The sequence below is a fragment of the Gordionus sp. m RMFG-2023 genome, chromosome 1, assembly GCF_954871325.1.
Source record: "Gordionus sp. m RMFG-2023 chromosome 1, tfGorSpeb1-WG-v2, whole genome shotgun sequence".
Classification (NCBI taxonomy): Eukaryota; Metazoa; Nematomorpha; class Gordioida; order Chordodea; family Parachordodidae; genus Gordionus; species Gordionus sp. m RMFG-2023.
Window position 1 is genome coordinate 35,466,919 of NC_088775.1, and position 14,897 is coordinate 35,481,815.

General features: G+C 24.1%; 2 long non-coding RNA genes across 2 annotated transcripts; one reads left to right on the forward strand and one right to left on the reverse strand.

Moving 5' to 3' along the window:
* Positions 1-4,886: 4,886 nt before the first annotated feature.
* On the reverse strand, positions 4,887-6,658 carry LOC135922274 (uncharacterized). Its single transcript, XR_010570824.1, has 3 exons — positions 6,331-6,658; positions 6,186-6,269; positions 4,887-5,023 (listed from the first exon to the last, which is right to left on the reverse strand). It is a non-coding gene; the product is annotated as an uncharacterized LOC135922274 (long non-coding RNA).
* An 809-nt stretch (positions 6,659-7,467) lies between these two features.
* Positions 7,468-8,202, forward strand: LOC135922306 (uncharacterized). Its single transcript, XR_010570838.1, has 3 exons — positions 7,468-7,611; positions 7,701-7,795; positions 8,140-8,202. It is a non-coding gene; the product is annotated as an uncharacterized LOC135922306 (long non-coding RNA).
* Positions 8,203-14,897: the final 6,695 nt, after the last annotated feature.

A 14,897-nucleotide genomic window follows, 5' to 3' on the forward strand; every position in this document is an offset into this window, starting at 1 on the left:
AAAAATATTCTCCAATAATAAATAATACAGATGCAACTACAATTGCGGAAACTGTATATTCATATCATGTAGTTCAACATTCACAGAGCTATCTGTCATCACAATGTGGGTCGAATCTCTTCCCCATAATATTTAACGACTCCAAAATAAGTGCTAACTTTACTTGTGGTAGGACAAAAATGAGCAAGGCTATCACAAATGTGTTAGGACATGAATCCAAGAGGTCAATTCTAGACGATTTGAAAGAAGGGCATCCATATGCTATTTTAACAGATGCATCAAATAAGGGAAATATTAAAACATTTCCCCTGATCCTTCGCTATTTCAACAAGAATAAGGGCATTTCTATAAAACTATTGAAATTTTTTTCATCCGATAGTGAAAAATCCAACGATATAGCTAACCACATAATGCTAAATATAGCTGATTCAGGGTTATCAATGAGTTGCATGTCAGCTTTCTGCGCTGATAATGCCTCTGTTAATTTTGGCAAAAATCAAAGTGTATTTACCGAATTGAGGCAGCACAATAATGAATTAATACCAATTGGCTGTATATGCCATATACTGCATAATTCTTGCAAGAAGGCAATGAATGCACTATCTGTAGATGTCGAAATAATTGTGATGAAATGTTTTAACGAATTTAGTTCATCAACTAAAAGAGTCACTGAATTAAAAGAATTAGTGGAGTGGTCTGATTTGGAATGGTGTGAGTTGTTGCGATATGTACCTATCAGGTGGTTATCATTAATACCTGCCATCGAGAGAATTTTAAAATTTTACGAACCCTTAAAGAAATACTTCTTAAATAAAGATTTTAAAAGCTGTCCAAAAATTTTGAAAAATTTTTTCGAAGATGAAATGTCAGAAGCATATTTAGGATTAGTTTCACATGTAGGAAATCTACTTCATGTAGTTAATATTCAGTTGCAATCAGAAGATTCTTTATTGATAAAGATTCACAAAATTATGCTACAGCTCTGTTCATCTCTACAGTTAAAAATAGATAATAAATTTTATGGCGCTATTGCTAAAAATATCATATTAAAATGTTCAAATATAACTATAATTAACGTATTTTTAAATGAAGCAAATATTTTTATTAAGACAATTTTGGAATCCTAACACATTTGTGATAGCCTTGCTCATTTTTGTCCTACCACAAGTAAAGTTAGCACTTATTTTGGAGTCGTTAAATATTATGGGGAAGAGATTCGACCCACATTGTGATGACAGCTCTGTGAATGTTGAACTACATGATATGAATATACAGTTTCCGCAATTGTAGTTGCATCTCTATTATTTATTATTGGAGAATATTTTTGTATTGCAATAGACGTTGATAGACTCCCCTGTACTGACTTATGCTTTGACGATTTTTGGTGTCGCAAAATATCATATTCCCCCCATTGTAGTAACTAAATACTGTAAGACATATTCTACATTTAGCATGGCTACCTGTAAGCCTCATCAACCAAACATATTTTTGCTCCCATATCTTGTTATATTTACATATATATTTTCTTCTTTTATTGACTTTCTCGGATTCTATAGTATATAAAATATAAAAAGATAATCAATTTTGTTAGGATATTTAAAGCAAAATTAATTATCAAAGTGCTATTTTATTAAAAAAATGATTTATATGAACTAAAAACATATCCTAATTTTATATGCTTATTTTCAAAAATTATAAAAAATAAATACTATTTTCAGAAAGATCTCCAGTTTCATCCGAATCGGATATAGACGGCGAATATTTTGGAGACATACGTTTTAAAGCTTTTATTCCTATATAATTATTTTCAAATGTAAATTAAGAATATTTGTCATTAATTTTAATACGATAGTTAAAAATATAGAATGCGCATAATTATAAAAATTATTTCCTTACTAAATAAATTATTAATATTTGAATGCAAGTGGAACTTATCTAAGAAAATAAAAATAAATTTCCTAAATATTATACATATTTTATATTTTTATTTATATATACCATGATAGTCATCTTCTTGAGATTTAGATTGTTTAGAGGTTAAATCAGTTTCCAATACTGATGTTGTTTTTTGGACAATAAAATGTTATAATTAAATATATAAAAAGAAAAATTATTTTCAATATAAATTACTTATATACTATTATATTTTAAAAAATATATTATTAATATTAGAAGTAATATTTTTAAAAATTAGCAATGAAAGTGGAACTTAGAAAATATTATTATCCTAATCATCTTTAATCTAAGCTTAAGAAATCCTAAATATTATACATATTTTATATTTTTATTTATATATACCATGATAGTCATCTTCTTGAGATTTAGATTGTTTAGAGGTTAAAGCAGTTTCCAATACTGATGTTGTTTTTTGGACAATAAAATGTTATAATTAAATATATAAAAAGAAAAATTATTTTCAATATAAATTACTTATATACTATTATATTTTAAAAAATATATTATTAATATTAGAAGTAATATTTTTAAAAATTAGCAATGAAAGTGGAACTTAGAAAATATTATTATCCTAATCATCTTTAATCTAAGCTTAAGAAATCCTAAATATTATACATATTTTATATTTTTATTTATATATACCATGATAGTCATCTTCTTGAGATTTAGATTGTTTAGAGGTTAAAGCAGTTTCCAATACTGATGTTGTTTTTTGGACAATAAAATGTTATAATTAAATATATAAAAAGAAAAATTATTTTCAATATAAATTACTTATATACTATTATATTTTAAAAAATATATTATTAATATTAGAAGTAATATTTTTAAAAATTAGCAATGAAAGTGGAACTTAGAAAATATTATTATCCTAATCATCTTAAATCTAAGCTTAAGAAATCCTAAATATTATACATATTTTATATTTTTATTTATATATACCATGATAGTCATCTTCTTGAGATTTAGATTGTTTAGAGGTTAAAGCAGTTTCCAATACTGATGTTGTTTTTTGGACAATAAAATGTTATAATTAAATATATAAAAAGAAAAATTATTTTCAATATAAATTACTTATATACTATTATATTTTAAAAAATATATTATTAATATTAGAAGTAATATTTTTAAAAATTAGCAATGAAAGTGGAACTTAGAAAATATTATTATCCTAATCATCTTTAATCTAAGCTTAAGAAATCCTAAATATTATACATATTTTATATTTTTATTTATATATACCATGATAGTCATCTTCTTGAGATTTAGATTGTTTAGAGGTTAAAGCAGTTTCCAATACTGATGTTGTTTTTTGGACAATAAAATGTTATAATTAAATATATAAAAAGAAAAATTATTTTCAATATAAATTACTTATATACTATTATATTTTAAAAAATATATTATTAATATTAGAAGTAATATTTTTAAAAATTAGCAATGAAAGTGGAACTTAGAAAATATTATTATCCTAATCATCTTTAATCTAAGCTTAAGAAATCCTAAATATTATACATATTTTATATTTTTATTTATATATACCATGATAGTCATCTTCTTGAGATTTAGATTGTTTAGAGGTTAAAGCAGTTTCCAATACTGATGTTGTTTTTTGGACAATAAAATGTTATAATTAAATATATAAAAAGAAAAATTATTTTCAATATAAATTACTTATATACTATTATATTTTAAAAAATATATTATTAATATTAGAAGTAATATTTTTAAAAATTAGCAATGAAAGTGGAACTTAGAAAATATTATTATCCTAATCATCTTTAATCTAAGCTTAAGAAATCCTAAATATTATACATATTTTATATTTTTATTTATATATACCATGATAGTCATCTTCTTGAGATTTAGATTGTTTAGAGGTTAAAGCAGTTTCCAATACTGATGTTGTTTTTTGGACAATAAAATGTTATAATTAAATATATAAAAAGAAAAATTATTTTCAATATAAATTACTTATATACTATTATATTTTAAAAAATATATTATTAATATTAGAAGTAATATTTTTAAAAATTAGCAATGAAAGTGGAACTTAGAAAATATTATTATCCTAATCATCTTAAATCTAAGCTTAAGAAATCCTAAATATTATACATATTTTATATTTTTATTTATATATACCATGATAGTCATCTTCTTGAGATTTAGATTGTTTAGAGGTTAAAGCAGTTTCCAATACTGATGTTGTTTTTTGGACAATAAAATGTTATAATTAAATATATAAAAAGAAAAATTATTTTCAATATAAATTACTTATATACTATTATATTTTAAAAAATATATTATTAATATTAGAAGTAATATTTTTAAAAATTAGCAATGAAAGTGGAACTTAGAAAATATTATTATCCTAATCATCTTAAATCTAAGCTTAAGAAATCCTAAATATTATACATATTTTATATTTTTATTTATATATACCATGATAGTCATCTTCTTGAGATTTAGATTGTTTAGAGGTTAAAGCAGTTTCCAATACTGATGTTGTTTTTTGGACAATAAAATGTTATAATTAAATATATAAAAAGAAAAATTATTTTCAATATAAATTACTTATATACTATTATATTTTAAAAAATATATTATTAATATTAGAAGTAATATTTTTAAAAATTAGCAATGAAAGTGGAACTTAGAAAATATTATTATCCTAATCATCTTTAATATAAGCTTAAGAAATCCTAAATATTATACATATTTTATATTTTTATTTATATATACCATGATAGTCATCTTCTTGAGATTTAGATTGTTTAGAGGTTAAAGCAGTTTCCAATACTGATGTTGTTTTTTGGACAATAAAATGTTATAATTAAATATATAAAAAGAAAAATTATTTTCAATATAAACTGTTTATGTACTATTATATATTTATAATTATACATACTATATACATTAATTATACATACCACGAACACGATCACAAAGATGCTTAAGTTCCACCACCTCAGGAATCACTGGCACTGATTTCTTGAAGAAATTCTTAATTGATTTTTGTTTCATACCAGTTGAGGTTGTTGAGGTGCCAATACCAAATATGATGTTGCTTTTTGGACAATAAAACATATATATTTTAATTAAATATATAAAAATAAAAATTATTTTCAAAAAAAACTGCTTTTGTACTATTATTTATACACAGCTTATCGTCGATCTAGAATTGGAGTGATCCACTTGTGCCAACTGCCAATGTTTAAAATGAGAAAATCAACATTAAAGTTTAAAATCAAATACGCAAAGGATGGTGCAACCTTCTTTTTTTTCTTGCCAAAAAAATGTCCTATTTTTGTTGTCCATTCCATAAGCATAACTATTTTGGTCTCCTTATTAAACCTCAAGATTATAAATTAAACTGAATCAGGTATTTAATATTTAAAAACACAAATTTTACATAACTATTTTGGTCTCCTCTCCTTATTAAACTTAAAGATTATAAATTAAACTGATTGAGGTTAATATGCTATGTTTATTAATTGAGAGAAAAATTAAAAGTGAGAAATATAGGGTTAGCATAAATCTTGATTTAAAAAAATGATTTTTTTGATTTATATCAAAATGATAATAATTATTTAAATAAATGTAAAAATCATATTAAAAAATTTGCCTAGGACTGGGGCATATTATAGAGTAAAAGTAATTTTTTAACATACATTCATTTAATTATATTACTATACATTAATATCCAGTTTATTGATTAACAAAACAAGTACTTTCTAAGCTTATACTTGTTATATTTTCAATATTATATATATATTTGCCTATTTATAATAAATATTAATTATTTATATATAAAAATATTTATATCTTACATTGATTTTAATAAATTTAAACAATGAATATTATAGTTATAAGAAAAAGTATGTTATTTATTATTTACAAAAAGATTCAATCTAATTTGAAATAGATTTTATAAACTAATGAAGCTAAAAAATATCAATGTACATTTTTATTTGTAAGAGAATAATTCAAATTGTAGCATGTTATAAAAAGTAAGATTTTATTTGGTTTTATTATAAAATGATGAGAAATGTGTGATAAAAAAAGGATGTTTGTATAAAAGATGACATGATAATCATAAAAACCATATGTGTTGTTAACAGCCATTTAAAATCATTTATTATGAAAATTTTATGAATGTTTAGTGCTTAATATAATATTTTAATTTTACAGTAAGATAAAATTATTAGCAAAATAGAACATTTTATTACTTAAATCTGTTTGGTATTATTGTTCACTTCTAAAAGTTCTATTCTTCTATGAAAATGTCGAGTGGAGCACTGCAATTATAGAATCTAGATAACGATATAAAATATATTAAGTAATTTAAAATATATTTATAATAATTATACATACTTTTCTAACTTCAAATTTTGAAAATGTCGAATGGATTGGATTGGTTGGATGGAGATTAGCGGAAAAATAAAATAAAAGAACTAGACATATTTTTCGAATAAATATTTAAAATTTATTTTAAAAATAATCAAATACTGTCTCTCAAAATTATTATTTATATATTAAAAACATTAAAATGCTAAAAAAAAAATTGTGGGAGAAATTAAAAAATTGTGGGAGATTTTTGTGGGAGATTTCTAATTGTGGGAGTTTTGTGGGAGTGAGATGTATGTGGGTAAACTAAAAAATTGTGGGAGACTCCCACTGATGGGGGGAGGCATGGCAACCCTGATCCTGATCTATGTATACCCTATTTTACTCACCCATTAAATTTTGATGAAAAAGTCTACATTATGTTGGACGTATGCCACATGATTAAGTTGTTGAGTAATCTTCTCGGTGATAAAAAAATTTTAATTTATAATAATGGATCAGTAAATTAAATTACTATTAAAATATATATTTTTATAAATTAATAGATAATTAATTGGAAATATATAGCTAATCTTCACAATTTACAAGATAAAGAAGGACTTCGTGCTGCTAATAAAATTAATAAATCTCATATTGACTATCACAAACAAAAAATGAAAGTAATACTTATATTTTTTTTTAAAGGTTAAACTTGCTGTACAAGTTTTTAGTAGCTCAGTTACAAAAGGTATTCTTTTGGCACAAGAGCTAAAGATTGATGGGTTTGAAAATTGTGAGAGCACAGTTGACTTTATTCAAATGATTGATCAGTATTAAAATATATTAATATTTTAAATAATATTTTTATAGAATGTTTGACTTTTTAAATACATGGAATCTAGTTGCTAAAGGGTTTAAAAAACCTCTAACTACAAATTCACTTTCTTATTATGAAAATTTTTTTGAGATGTGCATTACAACTTTAAAATCCTTAAAGTTTGAAAGTGGAAAATACGTTTATAGATCAAAAAAAAAGTCTGCATTATAGGCTTAATCTTGTCAATGAAAAGCATTTTGGGAATTGGGAGGGAATTATTATTAGGACCTAACCCCAAACTCAAGTATTTTATTTAGCATTATATATATTTTGTATATTTATTGCTTTTCATATTTTAGATATTTTAACCTACAAAACATCTCAAGATCATCTAGAGCTCTTCTTTAGCTGTTTACGAAGCAGAGGAGGTTTTAATAATAACCCTTCTGCCTATCAATTACGATCAGCTATAAGAGGCGTTATGATAGCAAAGATGGGAGCCTTATGCACAGGTAATTGTATTCCATTCGATAATACAAATGTGGAGATTATCAAGATAATGATGATGACAATATACAAGCTATAGATTTTTCTTTTATAGATGTTCCAGATATCCAAAAATTATCGCCATTCGTTGATAACATCGCAACTTATATATCAGGATATATAACACGTAAACTTATATCCGAAAATAAGGTAAAGTGTTATATATGTATTTCTGCAATGATTGTTAAAAATTGTAAAGATCAAGAGAGCTATAATTTAATTAAAATTAAAAACAATCAGGGATTAATAATTCCTTCCAGAGATGTATCTAGATTATGCCAATACTGAAAGTGGTTTCCGTACATTTGAACATAATAATCAAATTAAAAGGCCTTGTATATTTAAACGAATAGTATCTTTTGTGATTTCAAAAGTGATAGAAACAAATATTTTTGATAATCTGATGCTAGATCAAGAAGAAACATCTAGCCATTATCAAAAATTAATTAGATTAATAGAACGTTACATAAACATAAGATTTTATCATTTTGCAGATAAACAAAATGAAAATACCAACATTCGTCAGAAGCTGACCAAAACCATTCTATTTAAAGGACAATAAATATATCTATATAATCTTTTTTAATTTAAATGATATTAGATATATATTGTAACTATATATATTTAAATATAAATAATATCTATAAATCCTTTTTGTAATTCATGAATATTATTTCTATTTATTAATTTATAATAAACAATTATTGATTTTCATCATAAGATTAATAATCTCATAATATTAAGTTATGAAATTCTTCAAAAAATAAAAAGGTAAGATTAAGCTAAATTTATCTGAAGTCTTAGAAATGTTTTAATTTATTTAATCTATATTTTTTTTATTGATAAAATAAACTGGATAATATAATATAAGGAAAAATAATTTTTTATTTGCAATCAGGGATGCCATATCTCCCCCCATCAGTGGGAGTCTCCCACAATTTTTTAGTTTACCCACATACATCTCACTCCCACAAAACTCCCACAATTAGAAATCTCCCACAAAAAGCTCCCACAATTTTTTAATTTCTCCCACAATTTTTTTTTTAGCATTTTAATGTTTTTAATATATAAATAATAATTTTGAGAGACAGTATGTGATTATTTTTATATTTTTTTAAAATATTTATTCGAAAAATATGTCTAGTTCTTTTATTTTATTTTCCCGCTCTAAAATATATTTTTTATAAAATTATCCAATTCTCCACTAGACATTTTCAAAATTTTTGTGTTAGAAAGAATAGAAGTTAGAACAGTATGTATAATTATTATAAATATATTTTAAATTACTTAATATATTTTATATCGTTATCTAGAATTGCAGTGCTCCACTCGACATTTTCAAAATTTTTGTGTTAGAAGAATATCTCTAATTCTTTTAAATAAATTTAGTGGATGAATAATATTGATTAAATAATATTTTTCACTACTTACTTTTATACTATTCCATAAAGTATATGTCAAGCAAAAGATTATAAATATAATTGATATATTATTCAAGAATTGAGGCAGCTCAATAATGAATTAATACCAATTGGCTGTATATGCCATATACTGCATAATTCTTGCAAGAAGGCAATGAATGTACTATCTGTATATATCGAAGTAATTGTAATGTTTTAACGAATTTAGTTCACCAACTAAAAGAGTCACTGAATTAAAAGAATTGGTGGAGTGATCTGATTTGGAATGGTGTTAGTTGTTACGATATGTACCTATCAGGTGGTTATCATTAATACCTGCCATCGAGAGAATTTTAAAATTTTACGAACCATTAAAGAAATACTTCTTAAATAAAGATTTTAAAAGCTGTCCTAAAATTTTGAAATTGAGGTTGAAATGTCAGAAGCATATTTGGGATTAGTTTCACATGTAGGAAATCTACTTCATGTAGTTAATATTCAGTTGCAATCAGAAGATTCCTTATTGATAAAGATTCACAAAATCATGCTACAGCTCTGTTCATCTCTACAGTTAAAAATAGATAATAAATTTTATGGCGCTATTGCTAAAAATATTATAATAAAATGTTCAAATAATACTCTAATTAATACATTTTTAAATGAAGCAGATATTTTTATTAAGACAATTTTAGAATATTTACAATCAAAATTTGATTTTAATAACTCTATTTACAAATGTTTAAATATTATGACCTTGGAACAGAAACCATCATTTGATGGTTTTTGTAATTTAATAAATATATTAAAATTACCGATAGACATTGAAGCCTTGTTTTAAGAGATTGTAATTTTTTCCATTTTTTATGATTCGCCAGAATACTTAAAGTTAGATGGTCTAAAAGCAGAGGAGAAATGGGTGAAATTTTTTTGTAATAACGATAAATCCCCATGCTTGGGAAAAATTTGTGAGTATGTTTTCTCCTTACCTCATTCTAATGCCTCATCCGAACGCATTTTTAGCCTGATGAGGACTGCCCGGAGAAAGGAGAGAAATCGAATTGCTTAAACAACATTAGAGGCCGAGTTAATGGTTAAACAAAATTATAAAATGTCATGCCAGGAATCTTATAAATATCTTAATAACGACGGTAAACGTTTAGTTCCATTATTTAAATCTCAAATAAAATATAATTAACTATAACTATTTGACTTTCTATATTTTATAAAATCTTATTTTTACATTTGCATAAAATCAAATAAATTAATTTTTTACATTGTAAAATTAATATTTTGAATATTTTGGCAAATCATAAAAATAAAGAAGCATTACAATCTCCTCAAACATGACATGATATTAAATCTTATTAATAATTATCCGATAAGAGTAATAATATTCTTACTTTGGTATTTCTGCAGCATAATTTAGTGAACCTTTATTAAATTATATTCTTCTGATTGCAACTGCATATTAACAGCATATAGTAGATTTCCTATATGTAAAATTCCTAAATATACTTCTGCCATTTATTTTTGAAAATTTTTTTCAAAATATTAGGGCAGTTTTTATAATATATTTATTTTTTAAAGGTTTGTAAAATTTTGAAATTCTACGATGGCGTGTATTAGGAGGAACCTGTCAAACAACATTATGCTGACTCAAATCTGTAAATACACTCTGGTTTTTGCCAAATTCACTGAGGAATTATCAGATCAGAAAGCTGCCATGCAATTCATTGGTATTGCCAAATCTGCCATATTTACCATTATATATGGTTAGCTATGTCTTTGGATATTTCATATCTAGAGAAAATTTTTTTAATAGTTTTATTGAAATGACATTAATTTTGTTGAAATAGGGGAGGATCAAGGAAAATGTTTTGATATCTCCTTATTAGATGAATTTGTTAGAATTGCATATGTTTGCACATCTATCAAATCGTCAAGAATTGACCTTCTGGATTTATATCCTATAACATTGATGATAGCCTTGCTCATTTGTGTTCTACAAAGTATACTTTTCATTTATATTAGTCGTTAAATATTATGGGGAAAGATTCAACCAACATTGAGATGTTGAGTAACTCTCTGAATGTTGTACTGCATGTAGGTATTTACCATTTCCGCAGCTGTAGTTGCATCTATATTATTTCTTATTTTTGAAGAATATTTTTGTTTTGCAATAGATGTTGATAGAATGCCCTGTACTGATTTATGCATTGAAGATTTTTGATACCTCAAAATATCATATTCCCCCATTGTATTAACTAAATACTGTAGAACAACTTCCCCGCACTGATTATAAATATTTTTTACATTGTAAATTTAAAATTGTTTGTTTTTTTATAAAATCTTATTTATACATTTATTTTTTTACATTGTAAAATTACAATTTTTTTATAAAATTTTATCTTGTTTACATTCTTTTGTATTTAAAAAAGATCGTTGGTTATTATTTTTAAACAAAATTAATATATAATAATAAATCAATATGTTATTTTAATAATAAAGATAGTACTCTAAGAAATTTTGTGTCGTACAGTAATTACCTATTTTGAAAAATATTTGCGTATTTTATTTTGGAAAATAGTTACCTATTTTATTTTAAAGAGTTACCTATTTTATTTTGAAAAATAGTTGGCTATTTTATTTTAAAGAGTTACCTATTTTATTTTGAAAAATAGTTGGATATTTTATTTTGAAAAATAGATGGCTATTTTATCTTGAAAAATAGTTGGCTATTTTATTTTGAAAAATAGTTGGCTATTTTATTTTGAAAAATAGTTGGCTATTTTATTTTGAAAAATAGTTGGCTATTTTATTTTGAAAAATAGTTGGCTATTTTATTTTGAAAAATAGTTGGCTATTTTATTTTGAAAAATAGTTATTTTGAAAAATAGTTGGCTATTTTATTTTGAAAAATAGTTGGCTATTTTATTTTGAAAAAAAGTTAGCTATTTTATTTTGAAAAATAATTACCTATTTTATTTTGGAAAATCGATTAGATTTTATATTTATAAAAAATAATAAGCGGATAACTAAGTCAATTCTAAATCTTTTTTTAGCAATTTCTCCCACAATTTTTATATTTCTCTAACAAAATACCTAATTTCTCCCACAATTTGAAAATTTTGACCTGGCAACCCTGCTCCCAGACCAAATTCCTGCGTACGCGCCTGATTCTAAAGATTATTAGTGTTTTATTTTATCTATTTATCAAACATAATAAACACTGATATGAGTTCACATCGTGAGTGTCGCTATGATTGAAAATTAACCAGTATCTATTATTTGTGTGTCTAAATAATTTAAGATTATTATTCTTGCTGCTGAGAGCATTTGATTGCATAATTTAGATGAGCAACAATGGTCACTGAGTCGTTTATATATCGTTAAAAATAGTAGATTATCTTTAGAAATTTAATATCTCACTATAATTTTATAGATTACTTATTACTTATCTAGCTTCCATAACATCTAAAAATATAGTTTTATGATTTAGACTAGCCATTTATATTCCCTTCTTCTAATTTTTCCATATTAGTACATTCTAATTCTATAAAACATTGTCTAAAATGGTAACACAACGTTATATTTCATGACCTTTTGTCAATGTAGTTTGCTAAGAATTAATTGTTCATAGTTTGGAAATTTCAATTAAAAAGTATAATATATTTTTATAAAACCCAACCGAAGGCCGGGCAATAGCCGGAATAGGGGGATGGGAGGCGAAGCTCCCCATAAAAAAATTTTTAGTTGAGCCCCCTGAGATTGTAAAGGCTAGTGACGTCCCTGTTTTAATGGTGGGAACATCTTCACAATGAGAATCTATAAACAAGTTAATTTTTTAAGTATGAAATGAATTTTCTAATTTTCATTAATTTAGTATTGTGAATAATATTTTAAATGGTGAGAAATCAATCGATCAGAATAAATAAATTAAATTAAGCCTATAAAGGACCAGTATGACTAAATACTGTCTTGCCAAACTGTCTTGCTAAAAAGCAATTAATCATAATGAATCATATTTTGATAATATAATATCTTTTAAAAAAAAATTTCAAAAGCATTTTTTTTATTTTACATAAATCAATTTTTAATTAATTAAAAAATTGATATTAAAAATATCACATAATTTAAAATTCTATTTTTACTTATTATTATTGGAAAAAAATATATATTTACTAGCTTATTACAACTTAAATTTTATTTTTCAATTACAAAATATAACAAATTTATATCCATAAGAGGGCGTTTAATACATAAATATGAAAATATATTCTTAGGAAACTAGAATAAATATTGGATAGCAATTTTTTTTTTGTATTTGGGTGTAAATACATGTGAAAAACTTTAAAAAAATTTAAAATAGAGGTTTCTTTGAGATTTAATTAATGAGTAGGTTTAGAATCGAAAAATAGTAGAAAGTTTGTAAGGAACATATTGCTGGCGTTATTGAGCAAAATCTCTTCATTTTTGGTTTATAAGTGTATATTGAGGTGTTAAACATTATCCTAAAAAATATTTTGAAAATATTATGATTTGACCGAATGCCGAGCTTAAAACCGACCACTTACTAAATATTCGATCTACCAAATTTGGTAGTAATATTATTTGGAAAATCATTTTTGGTTTAGAAATCTATATATACGTGTAAATCATTATCCCAAAAAATATTTTAAAAATATCGTGATTTGACAGAAAACCGATTTGAAACCGGCCCAATGAATACTGTCTTGCTGGCGTTATAATGGAAAATTCTTTACTTTTGGTTTATACGTGAACAATAACGTGTTAAGCATTATCATAATTAATTTTTTGAAAATATTATGATTTGACAATGGCGAGCTCAAAACCGACCACTTACTAAATATTCGATCTACCAAATTTGGTAGTAATATTATTTGTAAAATGTTCATTTTTGGTTAATTTATCTATAAATACGTGCAAATCATTATCCCAAAAAATATTTTAAAAATATCGTGATTTGACTGATAACCGATTTGAAACCGAAATACTGCCTTGCTGGCGTTTTACATAGAAAATTCTTCATTATTGGTTTATACGAGAACAATAACGTGTTAACCATTATCCTAATTAATTTTTTGAAAATATTATGATTTGACCGAATGGCGAGCTCAAAACCGACCACTTACTAAATATTCGATCTACCAAATTTGGAGTAATATTATTTGGAAAATGTTCATTTTTGGTTAATTTATCTATAAATACGTGCAAATCATTATCCCAAAAATATTTTAAAAATATCGTGATTTGACCGATAACCGATTTGAAACCGAAATACTGCCTTGCTGGCGTTATACATAGAAAATTCTTCATTTTTGGTTTATACGTGAAAAATAACGTGTTAAGCATTGTCCTTATTAATTTTTTGAAAATATTATGATTTGACCGAATGGCGAGCTCAAACCCGACCACTTAATAAATATTTGATCTACCAAATTTGGTAGTAATATTATTTGGAAAATGTTCATTTTTGGTTAATTTGAAACCGAAATACTGCGTTGCTGGCGCTCTCATGTAGAATTCTTCATTTTTGGTTTATAAGTTAACAATAATGTGTTAAGCATTATCCTAAATTATTTTTTGAAAATATTTAGATATGACCGAATACCAAGCTCAGATAATCTTAATTATAATAAATTTTTAATCTCCAAAATAAATAATTTCTACAAAAAATCATCCCTCACCTCACCTCCATCGAAAATTCTCGGGTTTCTGTTATTTTTATATTTCATAAAAATTAAAAATTTATACAAAATTATAATTTTTAAAAAAAATAATTTGGCATATTCCTAAAAATTAATGTGCATAAAAAAATAATAAACAAATAA